The sequence below is a fragment of the Lemur catta genome, chromosome 3, assembly GCF_020740605.2.
Source record: "Lemur catta isolate mLemCat1 chromosome 3, mLemCat1.pri, whole genome shotgun sequence".
NCBI lineage: Eukaryota > Metazoa > Chordata > Mammalia > Primates > Lemuridae > Lemur > Lemur catta.
Window position 1 is genome coordinate 16,512,584 of NC_059130.1, and position 26,409 is coordinate 16,538,992.

The 26,409-nt window shown below is 40.0% G+C and overlaps 1 protein-coding gene and 1 long non-coding RNA gene across 4 annotated transcripts in view; one reads left to right on the top strand and one right to left on the bottom strand.

Annotated features, from left to right (window-relative positions):
• Positions 1-13,407, bottom strand: part of LOC123635045 — a 37,588-nt gene extending 24,181 nt beyond the window's left edge. Inside the window, exon 1 of the long non-coding RNA XR_006734034.1 lies at positions 13,104-13,407. This is a non-coding gene — a long non-coding RNA (uncharacterized LOC123635045). The remainder of the gene's footprint in view (positions 1-13,103) is intronic.
• A 1,430-nt stretch (positions 13,408-14,837) lies between these two features.
• Positions 14,838-26,409, top strand: part of CTTNBP2NL (CTTNBP2 N-terminal like) — a 50,831-nt gene continuing 39,259 nt past the window's right edge. Inside the window, exon 1 of one of the 3 annotated variants that reach the window (XM_045546803.1) lies at positions 14,838-14,881. The gene's annotated coding sequence lies outside the window, so the exon portion shown is untranslated. Of the gene's footprint in view, positions 14,882-19,833; positions 19,888-26,409 lie in introns of those variants that run through there. The other 2 variants (XM_045546804.1, XM_045546805.1) reach the window with 2 other exon arrangements.

Here is a 26,409-nt window from a genome sequence, read left to right on the forward strand (position 1 = left end):
AGCATAATATTGACATTTTTAGTTCCTACATATGAGTGAGAACATGGTATATGTATCTTTCTTTGACTGGCTTATTTCACATAACATGTCCTCCTGCCTCATCCATGTTGCTGCAAATGAGAGGATTTCATTCTTTTTATGGCTAAATAATATTTCACTGTGTGTATATACCACATTTTCTTTATGCATTAATCCATTGATGGACACTTAGGTTGAATCTATATCTTGGCTATTGTAAATAAATGCTATGGTAAACATGGGAGTGCAGATATCTCTTTGACATACTGACTTTCTTTCTTTTAGATCTATACCCAGTAGTGGGATTGCTGGATCATACGATAGTTATATTTTTAGGTGTTTTTTTTTTTAAGAATCTCTATACTGTTTTCCAAATGGCTGTACTAATTTACATTCCCACCAACAGTGTATGAGAATTCCCTTTCTCTGCATCCTCGCCAATATCTGTTATTTTTTGTCTTTTTGATAAAAGCCATTTTAACTGGGGCGAGATGGTATTTCATTATGGTTTTGATTTGCATTTCCCTGATGATTAGTGATGTTGAGCATTTTTTCATACACCTCTTGGTCTTCTAAGAAATGCCTATTTAGATCATTTGCCCATTTTTAATTGGATTATTTAGTTTTTTGCTGTCAAGCTGTTTGGGTTCCTTACATATTCTGGTTATTAATCCCTTGTTGAATGGATAGTTTGCAAATATTTTATCCCATTCTGTGGGTCGTCTCTTCACTGTTAATTGTTTCTTTTGCTATTGAGAAGCTATTTCGCTTTATGTAATCCCATTTGTCTATTTTTGTTTTTGTTGTCTGTACTTTTGAGGTCTGTTAGCCATTAAATCTTTGCCTAAAAGGCCGATGTCCTGAATGTTTTCCCAATGTTTTCTTCTAGTAGCTTCATAGTTTCAGGTCTTATATTTAAGTCTTTAATCCATTTTTATTTCATTTTTGTATATTATGAGAGGGATCTAGTTTCATTCTTCTGCATATAAATATTCAGTTTTCCCAGCAACATTTATTGAAGAGACTGTTCTTTCCTCAATGTATGTTTTTGGCATCTTTGTTAAAAATGAGTTGGTTGTAAATATGTAGATTTATTTCTGGGTTCTCCATTCTACTCCTTTGGTGTACGTATCTGTTTTTATGTCAGTACCGTGCTGTTTTGGTTACTATAGCTTTATAGCATATTTTGAAGTCAGGTAGTATGACGCCTCCAGCTATATTCTTTTCAATCAGGATTGCTTTGGCTATTCAGGGTCTTTTGCAGTTCCATACAAATTTTAGGATTGTTTTTTCTATTTCTGTGAAGAATGTCATTGGCATTGACTCTGTAGATTATTTTGGGCAGTATGGACATTTTAACAATATTAATTCTTCCAATCCATGATCATGAGATATCTTTCCTTTTTGTGTGTGTCCTCTTCAAATTTCTTTCATCAGTGTTTTATGGTTTTCATTGCAGAGATCTTTTACTTCTTTGGTTAAATTTATTCCTAGGGTGGTTTTTTATAGTTATTGTAAGTGGGATTGCTTTCTTGTGATTTCTTTTTCAGATTGTTTGCTGTTGGTATATAGAAATGCTACTGATTTTTTATGTTGATTTAGTATCCTGCAACTTTACTGAATTTATTTATCAGTTCTAACAATTTTTTTTTTTGTGGAGTCTTTAGTTTTCTCTAGATGTAAGATCATATCATCTGCAAACAAAGATAATTTGACTTCTTCCTTTCCAATTTGGATGTCTTTGTTTCTTTCTCTTGCCTAATTTCTCTGGCTAGGACTTCCAAAACTATGTTGAATAGAAGTGGTGAAAGTAGGCATCCTCATCTTGTTCCAGATCTTAGAGGAAATACTTTCAATTTTTCTCACTTCAGTATGATGTTAGCTGTGGGTTTGTCACATATGGGCTTTATTGTTTTGAGGTATGGTCCTTCTGTACCTAGTTTGTTGAGAATTTTTATAATGAAGGGATGTTAAATTCTATCAAATGCTTTTTCTGCATCTATTGAAATCATGTAGCTTTTGTCCTTTATTCTAATGATGTAATGTATCATATTTATTGATTGTATATGTGGAACCATTCTTAATCCCTGGGATAAATCCCACTTGACCAGGCTGTATAATCTTTTTGATGTGTTGGATTCTTTTTGCTAGTATTTTTTTTAAGGATTTTTGTACCTACATACATCAGGGCTATTGGCCTATAGTTTTCCTTTTATGTTGTATCCTTCTCCGGTTTTGGTATCAGGGTAATGTTTGCCTCATAGAATGAGTTAGACAGAATTCTCTCCTCTTCATCTTTTTGGAATAGTTCAAGAATTGGTGTTGGTTGTTCTTTAAAAGCTTGGAGGGGACTTTTAATATGATGGAAATTTTCTACATCTTGACTAGAGTGGAGTTACATGAGGATATATATTTGTCAAAATTGTACCAGAACTGCCTTCTGGCTGCTCAAGTGGTGATAATCTGATGGTGATATCTATCTGGGAACTGTACACTCAAAATGACTGGTTGCATGTTAATTTTGTCTCAACAGGGTTGGTTTTGAAAAAAATGGAAATAGAAAAAAATCTAAATAAATTTATCTCTCTCTCCTGATTCTCCAGATACATCTCTGGACCGCCCTCCTTAATCTTCTTTGTGAACTCTTTATTTTGCCTTTTGAAACACAGGAGTTGCCTGATGTTCCATTCTTAATGCTCTTCTCCCTCATATAACCCTAATTATTTCACTCACTGCTAATGGTATAACTACCACCTATGTGAGGGTTGTTACCAAATCTATATTTCTTGCACAGACTTTTCCCCAGAGCTCGACAGCTTTATCCAAATGCTTAATGGAAAATCTATATCTCAAACTCAACATGTCCAAAACTAAGATAAATTACCACACATAATTTCAAGCCTAACTTTTCTGCTGTATTCTTCATATACATTGATGCACTGTGCCTGACACAGCATAAGTACTTTATATATTACTGGTTGAATGAATGAAGTATGGAATAGCTAACAGCCAAAAACGTCTTCAATTCTCCCTCTCCTTCCTGTATTATTAAGCATATTACCAACATGTTTTGTGGAAATTGTTCTTTCTACAAATGTCACCTCATACCCCTCCCCCTCCCTACGACCACCCCCACTCCATGCCCAGGAGTAGGGAGAATGGAGTTGGTACATGCTCTGGGTGGCACTTTCCTAGATTGATGGCTTCAGTATTTCAAGATAAGGAAAGCTGCTCTCCTCTCCCCCTTCCCCTCCAGCATCACTGTCCCACCCGAACTGCCTGCAATTAGCATTCTGGGTAGATGGGCCAGCTGCAGAGGTGCTGTTATCTGATGGTGCATCTGTTTGGGAAACCAGAAAAAGCAAAATTGTGTTGAGAAGGTGTATTTTTCTCCTCCCCAGGTAAGCAGGAGAAATAATGGAATTCAAATTGGAATGACCATGTAATAAAACTCCTGCCCACCAGGTGTTTATCCCAGTTCATAAAAACAACTATTTTAAGGTAATGAAAAAACACACCCTATTGGGGAAGCAAATGGAACTATATCTTTCTGAAACAGTTTGAGAGAAAGCAGCAAACGCAATGAGCAGAGAGCAACAGCATGTCAAGCAGTTTGGCACAGGCTGCCTCACTCACAAATCCCCCCCAGAAGGGGCTCCAGGAAAGGCTGGACCGCTTGAAATCATACGCATCAGGAAGCTGCATGGCCTTCTATTAAGCCCACGGCTACTCAGCTTCAGTGGGGTTTAGGAAGGCTTCCCCTTTTTTCTATACCCAGAGCCCAAGAATTCAACTTCATTTATGTTTCTTAAGCCCTACCGACTCTGTCCTTGGGACACTGTCTCCCCAGTTTCTCCCTGTTTGGTTATCTCTGAAGAAACGCACATGGGGTTTTATTGTCAGAAGAGTTACTGCTAATTACTAGAGTCAAATAGATAGGGAATAACAAAATCAACAAAGATGAAGACATTTATTTACCTTAGTGAACCCTTATATACGGGGTGACCAAATGTCCCTGTTTGCCCAGGACAGTCCTGATTTACACCTGCAGTCCTGGCATAATTATTAATAGCATCCCTTTTACTTTCGAAAGTATCCATGTTTGGTCAGAGATTAGAATAATTATCCTCTGTATATGGCACTTACATTATGCTAGGCATATAAACATTAACCTATTTGATCCTCAAAGCAATCTCATGAGGCAAGGAACATTTTAAAAGTAATGAAACTAGAGCACAGAGAGGTTAAGTAGCTTGCCCAAGATTACACAGATAGCAGTGTCTGAGCCAGGATTTGAACTGAGACAGTCTGGCTTCAATGTCCTTTCTCTTGTTCTTTCACTTAACAAATATTATTCATGCTTACTAGGTGCCAAGTATCATGCTGCAAACTAAGAATACAACTATGAAGCTGGCAAAGTCCCTGCCCTCAGGGAGCTTTCAGTATGGGGGAGACACAGATACAAGTAAAAGGACAGGGAGTACAGCGTGCATTGAAAACAAAGGGGATAGAGGTCAGAGTGGCACCTAATCAGGCCTTAAGAGATCAAAGAAAGCTTCCTGGAGGAAGTGACATCTGAGGAGAGTCTGGAAGAAAGATTATTTTAGCTGGACTGGAAGAACCAAGAAAAGGCAGCTCAGGCACAATGGCAAATCAAAAGGTTCTGAAGCCAAAGAAATCATAATGAAGTAAGGAAATGCAAGTAGTTCAGTGAGGCTTAGCATTGCCTGGAGCCAGGGAAGTAGCAAAAGGTGGAGCGAGAAATATAAGTAGCAGCCAGAGCAAGAAGGGATGTGTCTGACATGCTCATGTTTGTACTTCATCCTGAAGCTGATGGAAAACCCATGACTTTCTAGGAACATAAGCAGAGAAGTGACTTGATCAAATTTTCACTTTAGAAGACTCACTAGGGCTGCCATGCAGAAATGAATTGAAGGGGAAGAGCTGCAACAGACATAGGAAACCCAGACAGAAGGCTGTTGTCAGGATCCATGGGAGGGAGGGCGGGGCCTCCAACTAAGGTAGTGAATGGAGATGTGGAAAGATTAGTGGATCGAGGAGACAGAACAGGCAGGACTTGGTGATGGGCAGGATGTGAGTGAGGGGAAAGAAGGGTCATGGATACTGTGGAGATGTCCTATCAGAGTCTGGAGCCCAGGAGAGAGGCCTGGGCAAGAGACATGGATTTGGGAGTCATCCAAGTAGAGATGGTAACTAAGCCACTGGATTAGGTGGCTCACCCAGGGGCATGTGTAGAGTGGGAAGAGAAAGAACTGGCCACAAAGAACAGGAAGGAGCAGAGAGGCAGGACACCAACCAAGGGAGCTTGGTGTCCTCATGGCCACCAAGAGAAGAAGGAGAAAAAGGAAAACAGTGCCTAAGGCTGTAGGGGCCACAAATTAGGGCCCAGAAATATCCACACAATTTATCAATAAGATGGTCTTTGCAAATCCTAGCGGTGCAGTTTCACGTGCAGGCATGAGTAAGATGGCAAAGGGATGAGCAAAGGCTGGAAGGCAGGAAAGGGGAGCAGGAAGTGGTCTTGGGGAGAGGGTTTGGGGAGGGATGGAAGTGGAGATAAGGTTCCAGAACATAAAGACCCTGCTCTCTGCTTTATTATTATTGTTTTTATTACTGCTATTGTGCCAAGGACACTGAACATGAGATTTACCCTCTAAATAAATTTTTAAGTGTGCGTTATTGTTGACTATAGGTACAGTATTGTTCAGGAGAGCTCTAGAGCTTATTCATCTTGTTTGACTGAAACTATATGCCCACTGAGTAGTAACTCCCCACTTCCCCTCCCCTCAGCCCTTGGCAATCACCATTCCACTCTTTGATGAGTTTGACTATTTTAGGTACCTCACATAAGTGGAATCGTGCACTATGTGTCTTTCTGTGACTGGCTTATTTCACTTAGCAGCCTGACTAAAGTTTGGTCAAAGAGAGGGTCTTTGTCATCAGTTGGCTGGGGCAGAGAAAGCAAGGGACAGAGTGGCTCTAGATGATTCTGGAGAGATAAGCAGCAGTCAAATGACGAAGTCTTTATAAATCAGGTTATCCTAAGAGCACTGAAAAGTAACTGGGAGAAAAGGGATATGACATGATCAGACTGTGTTTTCTTTAAATCAGCAGACTGCTGTGTGGAGAATGGGCTGGAGGGGGCCAGAAGGAATGCTGGAAGACCAGTTAGAAGGCTTGTGCTGTTGTCATGGAGAGACACAAGATAATGGACAGACCGAGGTGATGGTGGTAGAAATAGAGAGATTTGAGATATTTAGGAGGTAAAATTGACAGGACTCAGTGATAGACTGCTGGTAGGAATAAAAAGGTATTGATGTCTCTTGATATCTCATTTAATCTTTACTACACCCCTGTGAAACATATTATTATTTTCTCCATGTTATGGACAAGGAATTTGAAACTCAAAGTACTTAAATGACGTTCCCTCAGCACAAAGCTAGTAGGTCTGCCTCTAAAGTGACCCTCTTCCTACTGTGTCACACAGGAGTCAAGCAGCTCTTTCTTGAAGAAGATTCTCTTCTCTCTTGTGCCACTGGAAGCTACATCTAGTCAATCATCTGGCACTGTACTTCACCCACAACATTCCCATTATCTGTTTGCCTACATAACAGGAAAATAGATAAAAATATTATCACAGAAACTGGCTGCAGTTGGAGCCAGTTGACCTCCAAGGACAGTACAAATCAATTCATTCGTTGAAGAAAGTGACTTCTCAGGCTTATCTGTCTGTGAAAAGTGAGGGTCCCTGGGAAGAGCTGAGATGAGAAAGGTTTGTGCAATAAGGAATTAAACTGCTCTGCATGACAAAGTTACAGGAATTTTGGAGCAGAGACCATAGCCATTATGTTTATCACTGTAACCTTAGTGCCTGGCACACAAGTACTCATTATATTTTTGTTGAATGAATGGTACTTGAAGAAGGGGATTATCCCTGGGAGAGAAGATGGGAGGCAGGGTTCAGAGAGAAGAAACCCTAGAAAATTAGCGAAGGAAGAGGACTGATGAAGTCAAGATGGAATTCTTGGAGTTGGGAATGGTCCATAACTTTCTAGGAGCAGTATAAACTGACACTACATTTTAAAAATTCTGTTTTAAAAGAAGAATTGTTAACAAAACTGGACTGGAACAGAACTTTTTTGCATGACATAAATCATCATGTCAATTTCTGGTCAAATGTTTAAGCAATTATCTGATAAACATTAAAAGCAAACTCTTTTTATGGGAAACTGGTTTCCAGATAGCTGTCAGCTGGCTGTCAGTCAAGCATTTCAAGATTTTGAAGCAGAAATTGTTTTTTTTCCTTGTATTTGGTTTAACAACAATCATCTATTTCCATATTCTATAAAATATCCCTACCAAGAGATCATTTTTAATAGATTTAATTTAAGTCTCTTTCCTCTGGGCAAGTTTGAGAGAAACCTTGACATATGTGCATAATATTAATAAATTGTCTAAAACAATGGTTCTTAAAGCATGGGAATTTAGTAGAAGTGCGAATTCTTTGTCCCCACCCCAGACCTACTGAATCAGAAACTCTGCCCTCAAATGTGTAGTAGCTACTTACTATTTGTTTCCCAAATATCCATCCTACTTTTTCTGGTAATAAATAAATAGATAGATAGATATATTGACTGATTTTCATTTGAGGTTCTAGCTTTCCCCCACTCTTCATCCATAGCTCCAGGTAGATCACATGACCTAGAGCTAGCCAATCAAAGCAACACATCCCCTGGCCACAATGATTGGTTCAGGGATGGACACATGGTCCAAACAGAGCCAAGAGGACACAGCGGGGATTTTTCTCAGACTTCTGGGAAAGAGGCAGGTGCACTTCCCTAATGAATATGACAAGATATGAAGATGGAGCTACCATGCTTATTGCTAAATGAGGAAGAAAGCATGTCTGAAAACAGAACCAACACAGAGGAAGCAGAACTGGGAGATACAGAGATAGAAACGTGGTGACGTTTTTGAGAAGGCTGTCGAAGCCTCATCTAAAGTCAGACTACTCCTGGAATTTTCCATGGCATGAGCCAATAAAAACCCTTTTTGCTTTTGGTCATGTGGCATAAAATTTTCTGTCCCTTACACCTGGAGTCTGATGATGATGTAGGATAGTAGTTTGAGTTATTTCATTTGGAAAGTGTGACTACAGAAAGCAGGAGTGCTTACTTGGGTCAGTGAGTTACACAAATCTACCTCCCCTCAAGACTATGAGTACCCTGAGGTCCAGGGCTATGTGTTATTTATCACTGTAATGTTAATAGGCATTCAGTGATTGTTTTAGAAATAAAAGGAGGACAAGAGGAAGGCAAGGTGGCAGAAAGAAAAGGGGAGGGGAAATGTACAAATTTTTTCCAAAAAGCAGAAATCCTGGGTTGCCGGGTCACTTTGTTCAGGGCAGACTAGGCCCTGCAGGAGCCCAGCAGGAGCACAGCAGGAGCCATGAAGCAGGAAATGAGGGCATAGAAGCTTCCAGCACCAGACTACTCCAAAGCACCATTTACCAGGAAATTGCCTAGAAATGACGGTGCAGCCATAACCGGATCATTACTTTCCCTACAAATATTTCTCCCTTTTGTGAGCAACAAGGACTCATTCAGCCAACCGTGTGGTGCTTCAGCTGAAATAACAGACCAGAGGAAATGTGTAATTGCCTTTCATCAAATTGAAACTGTAGGGCAGCCTGGCCAAGCCAAGGCTATGTCTCTGGCCCTAGCACAGAAATTATTTTCTGCTTAAAGTCAGGCCATGTGTAGGGAAGAAGGGAAAATAGAGGGGAAAGAGAAAAAGGACCTGCCTTTGGGTCAGCTTCAGCCCTTCTGGCAAGGCTAGTCAGCCCAAAGCTTTGTCTCAACAGCCAACAGGGACAAAAAGGGAATGTGGCTTCAGACTTTTAGGGATGAGGAGAGAGGAAGAGAGACAGAGAAAGCGAGGGTCTGGAAGAGAGGGAAAGAGATAATCTTTAATGAAATAAGTTAACTTACAAATCTGTCTTTTAAAAAATAGTAGCCAACTGATATCTTTTCCCACCAGTCTGCCTATATGAAATTTACGTTTGGAAATAACAAACATAAAATCAACCAGTTTATCACCTGGCATTCATGATGATAATTTAATAATTACTTAATAATTTAAAAGATTAGAGTGAAAGAAAAATCTGTGACTCTCCCAAAAAGACATAAAACTTTCTTCCAGGGACTTATGACTAATCTGTATTTTGGTTATGAAGAGAGGAGTTAAAAATTATCCAAATGCTTGAAAACATTGCTGGGTGATTTGAGAACTCCACAGTATATCTCGTGTATTTCCAGTAATTTTTTTTTTTTAGACTATACCTTCCTACGTTGCCCAGACTGGTCTCGAACTCTTAGGTTCAAGCAATCCTCCTGCCTCAGCCTCCAGAGTAGCTGGCATTATAGGCACGCATCACCATGCCCAGCTTATTTCCAGTAATTTTCTATCTGGACTTTTCTATCTTACCTACTTCCAGGAATTTTCCATCTACCATTGTTTTTAGGCCATTGTAAGCTTTCCCCATCCTGGCCCATAAGCTTCAGGGGGCGTGTGAGTTCTATACAGAATGATTATAGGGAGATGGGACTTGGGGTCCTCTGAGTGCTCTCCCTGAGGCCCCTAACAGCAATATTGTTGTACAATTCCCAGGGTGCTGCCCTGGTTATGTTTCCCTGGGCAAACTGTCCCCAGAATCCCTTGGACTTCCGCCTTGGCTTTTCATAGCCATCCGATCTCAGGTTGAGAAATCCAAAAGACCCCATGGCCCTTGTGTCCAGGTTCAAGCAGCCCCAGTAACAGAAAGAACACTAAGTCACACAGGGCTGGGCTTGGGTCCCACATCTACCACCCACCAGCTCCATGAGGCAACGGTGGAATGGAAACCACATGGGATTGGAGTCAGGAGGACCTAGCTCTGTGACCTCAGGCAAACTTCTCAGTTATTCCTTTCTTAAACTATCTAAATCTCAGTTACCTCATCCGTAAACTGAGATTATAATAACTACTTTAAAGTGTTGCTGTGAGAATTAAAAGAAATAATGTGCCTGGTGTGGAGTTGGCAGTAAATAATTGGTTAATGCTGTTATCATTATTACTGTTACTAAGTGACCTTGGGGAAGACATTTAACCTCACTAAACTTGCTTCCCCTTCCCCCAAACTAGAAGTAATAATAATCACCTCTCAGGAGAGTCACAATGATTGTATATGTAAAGATTACAAGGATTATATATGTAAAATATATAAAGCCACCAGCACAATGCCTGATACCTAGTAGGTGCTCAATGTTAGATTTCTGTCTCCCTTCCTGACCTCCCCCCAATGAGATCCAAGATAAGAGTTTTACAGCTCCATCATGGCCAAGCTGGACCCTACATTTAGCCAAAAACCCAAAGAATATGTCCCTGAGGTGGCTTTTTGAACTGCCAGTCCTTGGAGTCCCCTATCTGCTGTGCTCTCAGCCCAGACCCATAAAAGGAAAAACCGTCAGGCGGGAGGCCCCAGAGACGGCTCAGAGAGAAGCCGGCGGCTGCAGGATTCAAAGCTCAACACTAGGGGGAGCAATAAGCCCGGGAACACAGTTAAACCACCCCCAGAAATCTCTGAACTCTCCCGATGCCCTAGTCGCCCAGATTGGGCAAATCCAAGCAAGAAGAGAACAATTAAGGACTACCCAGAAGGGCGTTTGTGGGAACAAAGGATGGGAGAAAATGCAGGGAGCAGTGGCGAGCACACCTTCCCTTCGGCTTCAGTCTGGTCCCGGGCTAAAGAGCCCTCTCTGGCTTTCAGACTGCGACCCCCAACCCTCTGGGGGGAGGTGAGGAGGGAGGGAGGCTCGAGGAAAAGGAGGTAGGGAAGACGGCCAGATCACTTTTCCCATTTACTCCAATTTCTACATCTAGCTCACCCCCCACCTTAGTAAGTCCCAGTGGGTCCCAGCTAGTAATCGAAGCAGCCTTATAGAGCCTCGGATGTTTAGTTGGAGCGCTGAGGCTCAGAGAGGAGGAAGAGCTTTAGCAAGATCTCTCAGGTAGTTTATGATAATCCCTCACAGAGTTTACCAGATACTTTCATGTACTTCATCTCGTTTGCATATTCACAACCACCTGGTGGTGTAAACAGAGACTATTATCTCACTTTACAAATGATGACACTGAGGTTCTCCTCCCTACTAAGCCTTCATTGCCACCCACTATTCCCTCCCCTCTTGTTTTCCCTTGATTTAAAATCAGTCTCAACTATACATATAACTCCAGGAAGATGCCTACTTAGCTCCAAGTATTCCATAAATCAAATTTTAAAATATCTGTTGCATTCCCCATCTTTCTAACCCACCTAGCATAATGGAGAAAAATGATAGAGCACCATAATTTTGAGGGTACACTTTGGAATCAGATCTAAGTAAATATTCTATGTTCATCATTTATGCATTCCATGACCATGGACCTCTTTGTGCCTCAATTTCCTCATATGCAAAATGGGAATATTAACATCTATCTCATAGAATTCTTTTAAGGGTTAAATGAGATGGACTATGTAAGGCAATTATATACTGCCTAGCACACAGATTAATAGTTTGATCAATGCATCTAGCATATATAATTATATTAAATCATAGACTGAAATGATTTTTAGGAATTAGTCAATTACTTTCGTGCCATTTACCAATGAAGTTAAATGGAGTTTAGTGAGGAGATTCCTTTGCCAAGTGAACCTTAGAATGGGAACTTACTTGGAAATAGGGTCTTTGTAGATGTAATGAGTAAAGATGAGATCACAGTGGATTAGGGTGGGTTCTAAATCCAACATGACCAGGGTCATATTGATGAAAAGGCCAGGACATATAGAAACACTGAGACAGAGGGAAGAAGGCCATACGAAGAAGGAGGCAGAGATTGGGACGGTGCTGGGAACCACCAGAAGCCAGGAGAGGGGCATGGGATGGATCATCTCTCAGAGCCCCCCAAAAGAACTAACCTTATCAACTCCCTAATTTTACACTTCTAGCCTTAAGACTGAGAGATAATAAATTCCTGTTGTTTTAAGCCATGCAGTTTATGATAAGTTGTCACAGCAGCTCTGGGAAACTAGTAGAGTTTATGACAGTGAGAACCAGACTCCAGATTTTTTTTACTTCTATTCTAGCCCTCTTTTACTCCATCATTGCCTCCCCAAACCAGCAATAAACATTTATGGAACACCTACCTAGAAAGTTTTTTATTTGCAAAAAAATTGATACAATTTATAATTTTTTAGTACTTCTTTAAGTTTTTGCCTGACACACAATAGGCATTTAATAAATATTATACTGGAAAGTTGATAAGATGATAGATATAAAAATGTCTTGCATTATACATATTTAAGATATTGTTATGAACCCATTTTCTACCTTTGTGTATACCTGTGCACTAGACTCTAAATTTATTTACAAGTTTTATATTACTATATTGAAGAATCACAAAACTCCAGAACTCTCTCACTGTGCAGCCTGAAGGACAACATGAGGTTCACAAACCCTGCCTGTTCACTACCTCCAGGGCAGACAAATTAAAAGGAAAGCAATCTGAACACTCTCAGTGCTCTGAATCCTCCAAGGCAGGGATGACGTCATTCTTGCAGAGCCCTTCCACACTCATTCAGGAATGGGCAGAGGGGAACCCAGGAAGCCAGGGGAGCTGCCCATAGCTGTAAACGAAGTAGATCACAGGGCACTGCTCCCACCCAGTCAGCCTGGGAATAGAATGGGTGGTGGTGGGTTAACAGCTACAAAGGGAGGGAGGAGTTGATTCACTGGGACAACTCTTAGAGTGACTCAGAAGCCAGAAGAAATAGCCTGTTCTCCCACGTCTGCCTCATTGGCAGGCGATGAGGCACTTCCTCATTGCACACCCATAGGCAGAGCAAAAGGGAGGAGGAGGAAATGGGATTTTTCAAGTTCTTGTGCCTATTCCAGCATCTAACACTACGTGTTTTTAACCGTTTCAAACATTTTGTTTCAAGTCAGTATTTATTGAGCACCTACTATGTGCCTGGCCCTTCATCTTACCTTTCTTTCAGATTGTCAGTCTTCTGAACACAGGGTATGATGTCTTCCTGAAGTTTGGTATTTCCTGTCATTACTCCAAAAGCACTTGGGCTGCTGTTGAGCACCTCAGCACACAGTCTTGCTGTCCTTCATGTACAGAGATGACCCTCCAAGCCCACAATCAACAGGGCAGGCATGTCGTTATTTTCTTGGCCTTAATGCTGGCTTTACAATTATCCATGTCCATTCTCTGGGCTGGTCCTCCTTGTGGAGAGCCAGTGTTCAGTGAGTAGACTATGACACAGGTTTGGAGTCACATATCCTTATTGGAAATTCTTTCTTTACTATTTACTAGTTTGGTGACCTTATTTGACTTCTCTGAATCTCTTTCTTCTCATCTGTAAATTGGACACAATGATATCTTTATCATACAGTACTGAAGATTAATAAAATACCATTATATGAAAGTACATGGCACAGTGATAACATGATAAATTCTGGTTTACTTCAAGCTATGATTACACAGATCAACCACATCCCTACATCAGACTGTAAACTGGATGAGGCAGGCTGCATCTGCTTTGAGAACTGTGCCTGCCTGGGTGAGCACTAGTCCCTAATACTGTCTTACTAATAGTAATTGCTAAGATTAGGAATAGTATATTAAAAGTAATACATTATTTATGTTATTATAAATAATTTATCTTTTAAGTATTCTATTGTATTTTAAACAATAAGGTTATTATTAATGTAACCAGCTGAAGCAATCTGTGAGCAGAGGGGCAATCTATGGAAAAGGAATTCAGAAACTTTGACCTCGGATAGGGATGCAACTAGGTATGTAACATCTTCCCTCTCTGGGTTATGTGGTCCTGCCTAGGATTTGCTGCCACCAACAAGATCTGCATTCCTGTGTTCACAGGACAGACATTCCTTGCATCCTCTACGCTGTCCTTTGTTTCAGCTTCACTGCATACGCCATAGTCCCAGAATATAATGAAGCCAAGGACACAGAAAAGCCCCCTTGTGTGGCAGGCATAGTGTGGAAAACTTGGACACACAAATGTGCAATGATTCGACTTCTGCCTGGAAGACAGATCAGCTAGGTTTATGCTTTCCGGGTGCTATCGTGTGTCTCCACCCGCGGGGCTCCAGAGCTAGTATCCACTTCTGCACATCACATGAAAAGAGAAGGGTGGTCTTCGGGTGTTTCATCTTTGCACCTTCGCTTCCAGCACCACACTCCCAGGCACGTCCAGGAAGAAATAGAGGAAGCAAGGAAGCCACGTTAGCAGGTTTTCAACAGCTAATTCTAAAGCAGACGCCAAAGCTCACTTCGTTTATTAACATTCTGGATAAAATCCAATTAATCAGGCCACCAGAGCCCGCCACTCCTGAGCTCCCCATAAAGTCAGGGTAAAGCACGAAGCACTCGCCACAGATATGCCCCCGGAGAGAAGGTGGAAAGTTGCAGAGCCGAGGGCGGGAGGACCCGAGCCCACCCTCAAGCCCGGGACTGAGGTGGGCGCTTCCTCCCGGAAGTGACGCGAGCTCAATCCCAGCCGGGCTCTTCCCAAACAAAAGGGATCTTGGGGCCCCGGGAGGAGCCTGAATGACATTGGAGAAGCCCCTCCTCCAGCCGGCACGGATTGGGGCTGGGGCAGGAGCGGCGAGGCGGCGATTGGCCCTAGTGAATGCCAATCGCCCCGCCGGCGGCTGAGGGGGCGGGGCCTCGGGGCTGTGGATGCGGAGCGGGCGGCGGAGGCGGCGGGGAGCGGAGCCCGGAGCGCCGCGGAAAGGTAGGAGCCCCTCGCGCTGGGGCTTGGCGGTGGCCGGGAGGCCGGGTTATCGAGGGCAAAGCAAGGGTGGGAGCACCGGTAGCCTCCCGTCGCCGTCCCCAACTGCCACTGGGCCCATCCCCTGAGGGGGCGGGGCCGCCTCCTCCACCTCCCGGTGTTCCCTCTGGAGGCGGCTCCTCATCCTTCGAGGGTCCTCGCAGCTACTTTTTGTCCCTCGTCAATTCCCAACCCCTCAGCAGAGGGGTGTCCTCCTGACACCTCTCGTTTAAAGCCTCCTCCTGCCCCGCGCCTCCGCCTCGGCGGAGGACTCACAGGTTCCGATTCTCTGGGCTGCCGCCCCCACCCCCATTCTGTACCCCCGCGAGGCCAGACAGCCCTCCCTACACCTGTCCCTGCTCGCCAGTGTGGGACCGGGGCTCGTTTCCTCCAAAAGATAAAATCAGTGTTTCCCAAAAAGAAGGATGGGTCGAAGCAAAAATCAAAGACCCAACCTAAGACAACCAGCTCCACCGACGAAGCGGCCTTACCCCACTTCGGTTCTTCCCATCCCCCATTCCCTGACGCTCAGTCTTCCTCCCGTGGCCCGTTGGATCCTCTGTTCTGTCTTGGGGAGTCCGGAGCTCCCCTGCTTCGGGACTTTTTTAGACTCTGGAAAAAGGAGAAATAGTAAACTCCCCTCCCTCCTTCACCCTTTGTACCGTACGTCTGCTCTCTATTCCTTGTGGGACAACCCACCTTCTAAGGGTTTTTTAGGTTTGTGTTGTGTTTCATTTTTCCTTTTCACCCTATTCCTTCCCCGAGAACTTGATGAAAAACCATCCTCTTATATTTCACAGTGAGGTGGGCGTGTTGGATATCTGCAGAATTGGCATTGTGTGGGCAGGAATGCAGTGTATATTGTTTGACGGTCAAGGAATAGCAGCATGTTTTCAAATGAAACAGTATAAATAAGTAAATAAATAGGTTTCGGTTAGGAATGAGCATATCCCAGTCTAGGGTGGGCTGGTCTGTTGCTCAGGGAGACTGTAGTTAACCTTGAAGGTATACTGCAAGTTGAAACAAAAGGCAGGAAGTGTTTGAGAAAATTCAGGTTCAGCCATCTAGGTTTATGATTAATCTGGTCCTGTGGCCTTTTATTACTCTCTAACCCCTCTTTTATAGTGGTTTTCCCCTCCCAGGGGAAACATACATATATGATATTGTTGATTGGTTTTGCAATACCAGCATCATCTACCAAAATTTAGAGGACAAAGAGTAAGAGCAAGTTTTAAATCTCAGAATTAAGAGTAGATAAAGGAAAGGTAAACTCTAGCTATTCACATATGTAACTACCAAAAAGTCTCTGTAGTGTGCTCATAAAGGTTTTGTCAAGTTGGCCTTCATTTCAGCAGGTGCAAAAGTTTTGATGATTTTGGCTTAATGTTAATATCATGGAATCTCCAGTAATCATCTATGGCTAGTACTTCTAAATATTTAAATTTGCCATATTTTTAGCATTGTTTCTTTTGCTTTCAAGCCCAAATGCCATCTCACTGCTGTTATCTACAGCCAAAGCTGATAGCAGTGAGATTCAAGGAGTTGGAATCATAGAGGGTGATTGTAATGGCTGTTGTCTTTTACCTTCCTGATTAGACTTCTGGAAGGTAATTGTTTTTGAATAGTTAGATTTGAAGGTTTCAGAGCCACTCAGTGCTCACATATCTGTTCAGTGCTTGTTTCCAGATCTCCAGTAAGAAAATACAAAGAAGAAACTGTGGAGGGTCTCTCTGGCAAACACAATGTATTGTGAGGGGGAGGGTAAGACATGGGCCCCCAGCAATAGCAGCAGAAAAAACTGAAAGCAGAACTATATCTCATTACATGAGAAGAAAACAGAAAATAAACAAAGGTAAGAAACAAAGGTACCCAAGTAGTGGTGATTGCCAGGGCCTTACTAGAGAGGTAAAAGCAAATAATGTTCTTTTATTATATTACTTGGCACAATAAGCAAACCCTGTTCGCTACCCTTTGGGGTCTTGAAAATGTTTCCTCGAACTTTTTCAACACCTGTTTGGTCATGTTAGATGAAGAAAACCATTGTATACAGAGGATTTTTATGTCTGTGTCTAATGTATCTCATTGAATTATAAATTCTTTGAGAGCAGATCATAATTTTTTTTCATCGTGTATCTTTCAAAGTGCCTAGTATATAGTATGACTTAATGAGTGTTTGTTGAACTTAGTTTGAAGGTGTTACCTTAGGGTAGACAAAAAAGATAATGCACTGATAAGATGTGGCACAACTTGTTAGTATAAAGTCAATCTACTTCTTTTTTGTCTTCATTTAACTTGATTTTCCCTATCTGATGTCTTAGGAAACTCCAGTATCTTAAGTGACTAAAATACTGAATTTCCTGTAAAGAAAATACCTGCTGGTTAGATAATATAATTTTGCTATCATGAAATTTAAATCAGACTTATGAACTTGCTCAGTGCTAGTTGTTTTTTATTTTTCTAAGACTCTGACCTGATAGGAATGAAGTGAATTCAGGAGAGCACGTTAGGAACTGATTGTTTGCTGATTTTTGTTTAAGCATAATTTGAGTATTTGATTGACAAGTTACTGACCTACTTTGGGATTTTTTTAAATGGATTTTTAGTTGATTTTGTGCTTTTAAACTAGCACTAAATATATGAACAGAAGCACTGAACAGTCTTGGGTCCCTAAATATAATCATATAGATCAATTATGGTGGGCATAATACACTCAGTCTACTATGGATTTGTGTCTTGGCAGAATCACGTTTGCAGTACTACCAGTTAATTTGCAGAATAGGATTTGAATACTTGGCTTCTCTGAGTGGAGCAGAATGATGTTTCATGGGGGTTGCCATTGAATTAGTGTTGGGTGGCATGAGACAAGAAGCAGAGATTTATTTCTAGAGGAAACGTGTCCAGTCTATGGTGGGTGACCCCAAGAGTAGCTTGTGAGACTCTTACTAAAGGCCATTTTTTATTTCCTTAATGTTTGCTGCTAATAACTAAATAAAAATCAAATCTTCCAAACTCAATTCAAAGCATTTTGATGGGAATATGGCTTTATTGATAAGGATGCTATAGAGTGTGGTTATTTATAGCACAGATGTTAGAGGCAAACCTGGGTTCAAATCCCAACTTTGCTGCTGTTTCACTGTGTGACTCAGGACAAGATCAGTTTTCTATCTTTGCCATAATTCAGTCTCAGTTTCCTCAGCTGTAAGATGGAAATAACTTAGAGTTTTTTTTTTTTTAAGGACTATATGAATATACACACACCCCCTATATAGCAAGGTGCCCAGCATATAAAAAGCACTCAATAATTGATAGGTGTTGTTATTACCTTTATTATTATTAGCACTTGGCACATGAGTTAAAGAATTTAATATTAAATGTTCTTTTACTCCTTTAGCATTTTAGCAAAGGAGAAGAGTTAGTGTCTGATTTTAGTTATTGATTGGTTTTGTTTTAAATTTTTCGATATATAGCTAAGATTCCTAAGTAGAGGGAAACAAAGCTTGCATATGTCATGATCTCAGACATCTGAGCCAAGGATTTTTAGTAGAGTGTGTGTCTGTCTTGCAGTTTGTACGTGTAATAATTTTGTCATTCATATTATCTTTCTTGAGTTTTTTGGCCTGAGGAAAAAGAAAGGCAAGGAATTCAGCCAGCTGATAGCTTCTTTCTGAACTGTGAATTGCTCCACTCCAAACTCTTCTCTCTTAAGTAACACCATCCTGAATGTCATATAGTTTTGTAGATACTGTGATTACTGTGCAGAGTTATACCTTCTGTGAGATTTAAGGGATTTTTAATGGTAATTTTGATTAAAAGAGATGTTTGCCTTTTGAAGACAACCTTCCCCGCTGCCCCGAAAGTAAGGAGCAATTATAGAAACAACCAAAACTGGGGTGAGAAAAAAACATGGATAGAGAGTTAATGGAGGTAGGGGAAGGTGAGGGCAAGGGTTTATGGGTTGAAGAAAACAGCACTGCAAGCAGGCATTGAAGTAAAGAATGCAATACATTGTAATATGGTTCCTCTCTGCCAGTTATTTCCAAACTCTACATTTCGGTACAAAGCTAAAGCTTTCAATCAAAATGTGTTCTTTGCTATTGAATGAATCCTTCTGGCTTTTGCAGCCACAAAGAATGTAATCAATTGTTACTAAATTTAAAGACTATAACCCTTAATTGTTACTGAGTTTAATGGAAACTAGAAAGGAAAATAGAAAAGCTCAGGATGAAAGTGTTTACAGACAAAAAAAGCCTCCTGACTCTAAGCCTTGGGAGCATCTGCGTAGATCCTTTGCGCAAAGCTGCTGGGAAGGACCAGGCTGAAGTGTGCTCTGGGTCTACCCACATAGAAAGTCGAGAGTCAGGGAAGGAGAACATAAGGGAGAAGGCAGGACAGATTTTGTTTTAATAGGGGAGAAGAATTGTAAAGGAGAGAAAGATGAAGGATAATTGGCAGGTTAAGTTGTAGGAAAAAGAGAGACACACTAGCTAGTTTTTTTGGGGGGTGGGGGGTGTGCTTCATTACACTGGTTTCTGCTAACTAGCCCTTTCTGTTACAGCAGGTGCTACGGAATTAACAACAGAACCAATCTAGTTCTTAACTGGTTTACTATATGAGGGTACAAAAATGATCTGGTCTAGTACCATGTATCAGCTTCTTCCTGTTGCCTCTTGTCCTAAACTAAGGGCACAGAAAGACTTGCCCTAAAATGCTCTATTCCCAAAGACTTCTCCACTTCTAAGCCCTCACCACACTAGCCTACTCTTAACATGTTCCTCTTAAGGGTCTAATTACTTCTCATTCAGCATGTCTCACATCATAGTCATCATTTCCCCCCTAAAACCAGTTCCTTTTGTAACATCCCTATTTCTATTAATGGCATCATCATTCTAGTCACCCAGTCTCAAAACCTCAGCTGATCTGGGATTATTTCTCCTTTTGCCTCCCTAAATGGAACCAGTCATCAAGTTACTGTAAGTAAATTCTTTCTTGATAATGTCTCTTGTATCAGTCTTTTCTATTCTTACTGTCACCATCCTAGTTCACACATTTTTGCCTCATACTGTTAAATTTTTTTCCCAACTGCTCTTTCTGCTTCCAGTTTCTCTTCAGTCAGGTCAGCTCTGTACTGTTTCATTATAATATTCACCTAATTAAAAATACTTAGTGGCTTCTCATTTTCTAAAGATAAAGTCCAATTGTGTTGGCTGGGATTGAAAGTATACCGTACATTTCTTTCCAACCAGCATTTTTGTAGTATCCTTTTGAACCAGAGACTGCTAGGTGCTAAGTTTCAGCAAGTTGAATAGACAGAGTAGTTGTCCAGACGAGTTCAGAGTCTTATGAGACAGAAGACAGATATGTAAACAGATGAATTGATATAATAGAATGTGAAAACTGCTCCTGAGTTATGAACATAGATATCCATTATGCATTTAATTTAATGTAAAAAACAATTGTGATATTTTTCAAAAATCCGTTTCTTAGTCATTGCAAGTTAGAATTGTGACTTGGTTAAAAGCTGTAAAGTTCAGTAGAAGCAAAGGCATGCTTTTCACCTATATGCTGAAGGCACAAAAAGCTAATCTAGGGAGAAGAATGTCCTTTTCTTTTCCCAAGCAGTACGCACATACCATTGGCCTGGACATGTGTTGAACGTGTCCCTAAGCTGACTTTCCCAGGAACTGGCCAAGCCATTTCTTTCTTTTTGGAGCAGATCAACCTGCCCAATCAGAAGAAGTAAACTTGTTTTGATTTGTAAATTAGACACGTGAATGATAAGACACTGATGTCCCATTGAAAAAAGGAAAATTTCATTATCCTTGCAGATGAAACTAAATGTATGTTCTTCTAAGATAAGAAATGAGAAAACTGACCAATCACTAACTCATTTAAACCATGCACCCCCTGGTTACAATATGTATTGTTATCCCCATTTTATAAATGAAGAACTAAAGCCCAAAGGTTAAGTGGATTAAAGAACGAGTGGCAGGGCCAGGATGCAAACCAGCTCTGTTGGACTCCAAAATCTATGCACTTTCTACTACAAAATACTATTTCCCAGGAGCGTTATACCTGAAGAACTTTGGAAGAAAACAATTGCTAAGTTGTTCTTGGTCATGTTCAAATGATACCAAATTGTTAAACATTTTTTCTAATCAGTCATCTGACTTAGAAGGCAACATATAGAAGAAAAACAACATCACCAATTTATATTCCTATTAGAAGCTTGTGTGGAGGCTTTTGCACTTTAGTGAGAGTCAGGTTATGGTGATAGCCAAAGCATAGATACCTGAACTGTTTATGGTTAATCCTTCATACTGTACCCTCTGTGGAGTTTCTTCCCAGTTTGCAATCCCAGGGAAGTCAATGACTTCATCCTATGTTAGCATTTGAAGGGTTTTTGCATTCCAGGCTGCCTCTAGAATTGTGGCCCCTGAATCACTTTGCTGGAATAAAATCAATCTACATGGTATTTTGCCCTTGTTATTTTACTAATCATGGTGGCATTATTTTAGAAAAGCAAAAATTTAGTGGACTGATGGACAGATAAATGATAGAGACAGACAGATACATGTTTTATTGATATCATGTTATAATTTCATTTAAACTAAAGCCAACTAACAAATATCATTCGAATGATTCAGTCTGCTGGCAATATTCAGTTTGATGTTAAAAGACATATCTGTTTTGAAATTTTCAATGAAAAAATTTTTATCTTATAAAAATTATTATTTATTTTCATTAACATCCATTCTAGTAGCTTAACTAATGTAGTTCTTCTGGTTTGGTCTTGTCTCAGATGAGAATACTTCAAAGGGTGTAAACAGATATCCTGGTAGACAGACCTGTTTTTAATAGCTTTGTGCTAATGTCCTCATTTGGGGAGAAAGATGTTTGAATGTTGGTTTATGGGCATAAGGCTACTTCCTCCTTTTATTTAATATATATATAAATCTTGCTAGCAACATCTAAGAGAAACAATGAGAAAAAGACAATGAAAGACATACAAACACACACACACACAAACACACACATACACACACACTGAGATTTTTCCACCATGTGATTCCTAAACCTGATAAAATGCAAAGATCAGATGTCAACAGTGGTTACCAAGTAGCAGTGATTACCAAGGAAGCCTCTGGAGTCAGTTTATATGGGTTCAAATCCCATTTCTGCCACATGATAGCTGTGAGACTTTGAGCAAGTTATTTGGCCTCTGAGTCTCAGCTTTCCCATCTGTTAAATGGGAATGATGACGATGATCAACAAGAATAATTTATTGGTGATGATTATGGCATCTGTCACCTAAGGTTGTTGTGAGGATGGAATTAGTTAATACCTCTACATGTCAAGTACTTGGAAAACTATCTAGCACACGTTAATGTTTAGCTCAATAAATGTTTATCTTTTTTCATTGTTACTATGATTGCCTGAATTCTTAGGAAACTATGCTATAGAATTCTGAGGTGGTGGTGATTACTGTTGATAGTAAAATTATATCATTACTAATTTCTGTATTAAACATAAATCCAGATAATCTGGTATCCTAGAATCTGCTTTGAATATGAATGAAATACTGTCTATTTAAATAGAGTACTATGGTATTATACATATTGATCTTAAAAAATATTAGCTTAATTACAGAACTGGTGGTCCCTTGAGACCTACTTCAAAGTATATATTGACAGTATTGGATAAACAAGCATCTTGATCCCTTAGCATCATTGTAATTTCTAAGTGCACTATTTATATTTCAAAATAACTCAAAACATCCTTCCTCAAAGGATCCTGAAATTGACAATCTCTAAAAATATTCTAAAACCATTTTGTTTTATATAATGCTGTCTATAGCATGACTGTAAAAAGCAGACTGATAAGAAGACAAAGCAAGGCATTCTGAAAAATAGTGTGTTATGATGCTTTCATACTAAGGGGAAAGCTTAGATTCCTTACCTACAATTAGATTAGATTAGTTGTTCTAATAGTTTTTAAAAGTAGTAAGTGGTTAGCATGTTATGTTACTTTGCTATGGCTGCCATAACAAAGTGCCACAGACTAAGTGACTTAAACAATGAAATTGATTTTCTCACAGTTCTGGAGCCCAGAAGTCCAAGATCAATGTGTCTGCGGGGTTGGTTTCTTCTGAGGCATCTCTCCTTGGCTTATAAAGATGGCTGTCTCCTCCCTGTTTTCTTCACATTGTCCTGCCTCCGACCCGTCTGTATCCAAATCTCATCATCTTTTAAGGACAGCAGTCATATTGGATTAGGGTCTACCCTAATGACCTCATTTTAACTTAATTACCTCTTTTGAGACCCTGTCTCCAAATGCAGTCATACTCTGAGGTACTCGGGGTTAGGACTTCAACATAGTGAAGTTTGGGGAAGCACAACCCAGCTTCCCCAAACACATGTATTATAGGGATCCAAATATTCCATTAATATTGTTTACCTTCAACTGAGACAAGCTTGATTTGAGATATTGGTAATAAGTCTTATATTGCTTAATATTGTAGAATTCAATAAAATTAGTTTTTATACCTTGATTTTAGAACTTTTGTTCTAAAATAATAGAAAAATAATAATAACAAAACAGTTTTCTTTAACAAATGTACAAAAGACTGGCTTTTTTTTTTTTTAGACAGAGTCTCACTCTGTTGCCCGGGCTAGAGTGAGTGCCGTGGCATCAGCCTAGCTCACAGCAACCTCAAACTCCTGGGCTCAAGCAATCCTCCTGCCTCAGCCTCCTGAGTAGCTGAGACTACAGGCATGTGCCACCATGCCCGGCTAATTTTTTCTGTATATTTTTAGTTGTCCATATAATTTCTTTCTATTTTTAGTAGAGATGGGGTCTCGCTCTTGCTCAGGCTGGTCTCGAACTCCTGAGCTCAAGCAATCCACCTGCCTCGGCCTCCCAGAGTGCTAGGATTACAGGCGTGAGCCACCGCACCCGGCCAAGACTGGCTTTCTTGATCAGAAAATTATTTTCTGATAGCATGTTGACAAGTTTTTATTCCCTAGCCTGACCCTAAAATGCCAAAGAGGAATGAGAGGGACCATTTGGAATGTTGTCACTCTCTTACCCCAAATGCATAAATAACCCTTCTGAAAAACCAGAAGTGCCAGAGGGTGGGGTATCTTAAATCTTTTGAGATAGTCAAGGTAATATGTCAACACCTTCCACTCCCTGATGTAAGGTTGCTTTGAATACATTTTTTAAAATAGCAGCACATGTTTGTGACATTTAGATTTATAAATGTGACATTTCTTTTTATTATTAATATTTCATATATACTGGGTTTTTTAAGGAAGAACATTATATAATGGAAAGCTGTCAAAAACACCCAATTTGTACACCAGTCTTTTTGAGTTTTAGGAATTAAGTAGCCTCCTATATTTTGAGTTTGTTTATATGTATGTGAGAGTCTTTACATAACTGGAGCAAATTTCCTTTACATCTTTGCTCATATCTGATTACTAATACTAAAAACTTACTGAATGACCTAAATCTGAGTCAGTTGTAGCCCATGGATAAATTTCTTAAATTTGATATCTGATTATATAATAGTGATTTTTATCTAATTTTGCAAGAGTGATCTCCTAGTTAAAATAACATTAAAATTAAATATTAGCCTGGTTGGTTTTTTTTAATAGATCTATATAGATTTTTTTGAGGTGTTTCTGGCAGGACTAAGACTCAGATAAAAATGTTATTTTCTCTCTCATGTCCCATATCATCCACCACTTGGAGAGAAAGAAAGCCTTCAGTTCCACATAAAGATATACTCACAACCACATAGTAGACAGACAAACATCTTGCTTGTACTCCACCCTGCCCTGCCCTGCCCTGCCCTACTGCTTACTTAGTTATACACACAAGCTATTTAGGGTGTTTGTTTCTTTTTCTGCCACCGAATCTTGGTAAAAAGGCAAAATGCCTGTTGACTCAGGGAGTTAATTCAGGATTCCAGAGCAGAAGCTGGGACTGTTTCAAGAAAGAAGCACAACCAGAACCAGAATGAGTGGAGCTTGGGTATTATCGAGAGAAGGGAAAGGGTCAAGATAAAATGAGCAGAACCCAAGCCACACCAACATACTTCAGGGCAAAATCAGCACTACAGTTAAGGAAGTACAGTAGGGGTGGGGGTGGGGAGTGCTTCTTAATACCCATAACTCTTCTGACTGTTGGTACATGAAAGTTCATTTAGGAAGACTCATGCTTGCTTGGCTATTGTCCCTGACTTGGTGGGATGAAGCCTATGAATAGACCAAATGGAATGCTGGGCAAACTCATTTGAAATCACTTATTGATAACATAAAAATAAGTTTCATACTTAGCCCATAAATGAACTTATTTTTCCGGGGTATTAAAATACGTACAACTTTATCTTTTTATTGTATATATTTATACATGTGTTTTTTATTGAGAAAACTATAAAGCTTAATTTAGCTATAGCTGGCTGCACCAAAGTATATGATAATATATCCAGACAATTTGTCCACAACTTTTCTAAGAAAAATTGAGTCTTGGAAGGAATGAGCTAAGCATCTAGTTGAAATAATCATGTCTTTCAGAGTCACTTAATGGATGATGACAATGACAAGGAACAGCTCATTTGGAAGATAAGTAGGGAATGAGTCTGTAGACTATAATGTGGCATGCCAAAAGACTTGCAATCGTATTTTTGATAATGAATATGGGGTTAGAAACAGCTTTTTTTCTGAAAATCCTAGGCCACATAATTCTGCCCATATATTGGGCAGTAATTGCTAGAATAGCTTATTCAGTGGTTTGCCTGTATGTTGAGGGTTCTATATTCTTGACTGCATAACAAACCCATACTTCCTCTCCTAAGGTGAGAGATTCATAGTTAGTTTAATGACAGATTCTTGGTTGAACTAAACAACTAGGAATTTATTGCTGTGTTATTTCCCACTTTGACATTGTCCCTACTTGACTGTTAGGTTTCAGCAATTCATACAGGCTTTCAGACTCAGTGCCTTAAAATATGGATAAAAATTACATTTTATCAAATAAAATTTAAGGCTGGGTCTAATACACTGTTAGGGAACACAAATAAAAAATTTACATATACTCTAACGTTTAATATTTGGATATAAATGCAAAAAAATAGAAGCTAGGGACATGTAATCAGCCTTATAGACAAAGTTGAGGTGGTGAGAAGGTGCTTTGTTTATGGCTTGTCAGGAGGTGAGGATAATTTTCCGTATATGAATTTGGAAGTTTGAAATTTTCAGTTGTAATGATATTCTTCTGTCTAAGTGTGCGTAAGCCATGATGATTTAAGCAAACAGGCTTTTGTTAATTCAGGGAAAGAAAGTCCATTTCTTCTAGTGACACTCAGAAGTTAGTGTTTGAAGTGGCAATGGACATCTTAAATTAAAAAAGATTTCAAAAGCCCCCCTCCTTCCCTAGTTATAGTTGCAAGAAGGAAGTCAGATTCCTGATATTTTTCGTATATTTTTCAA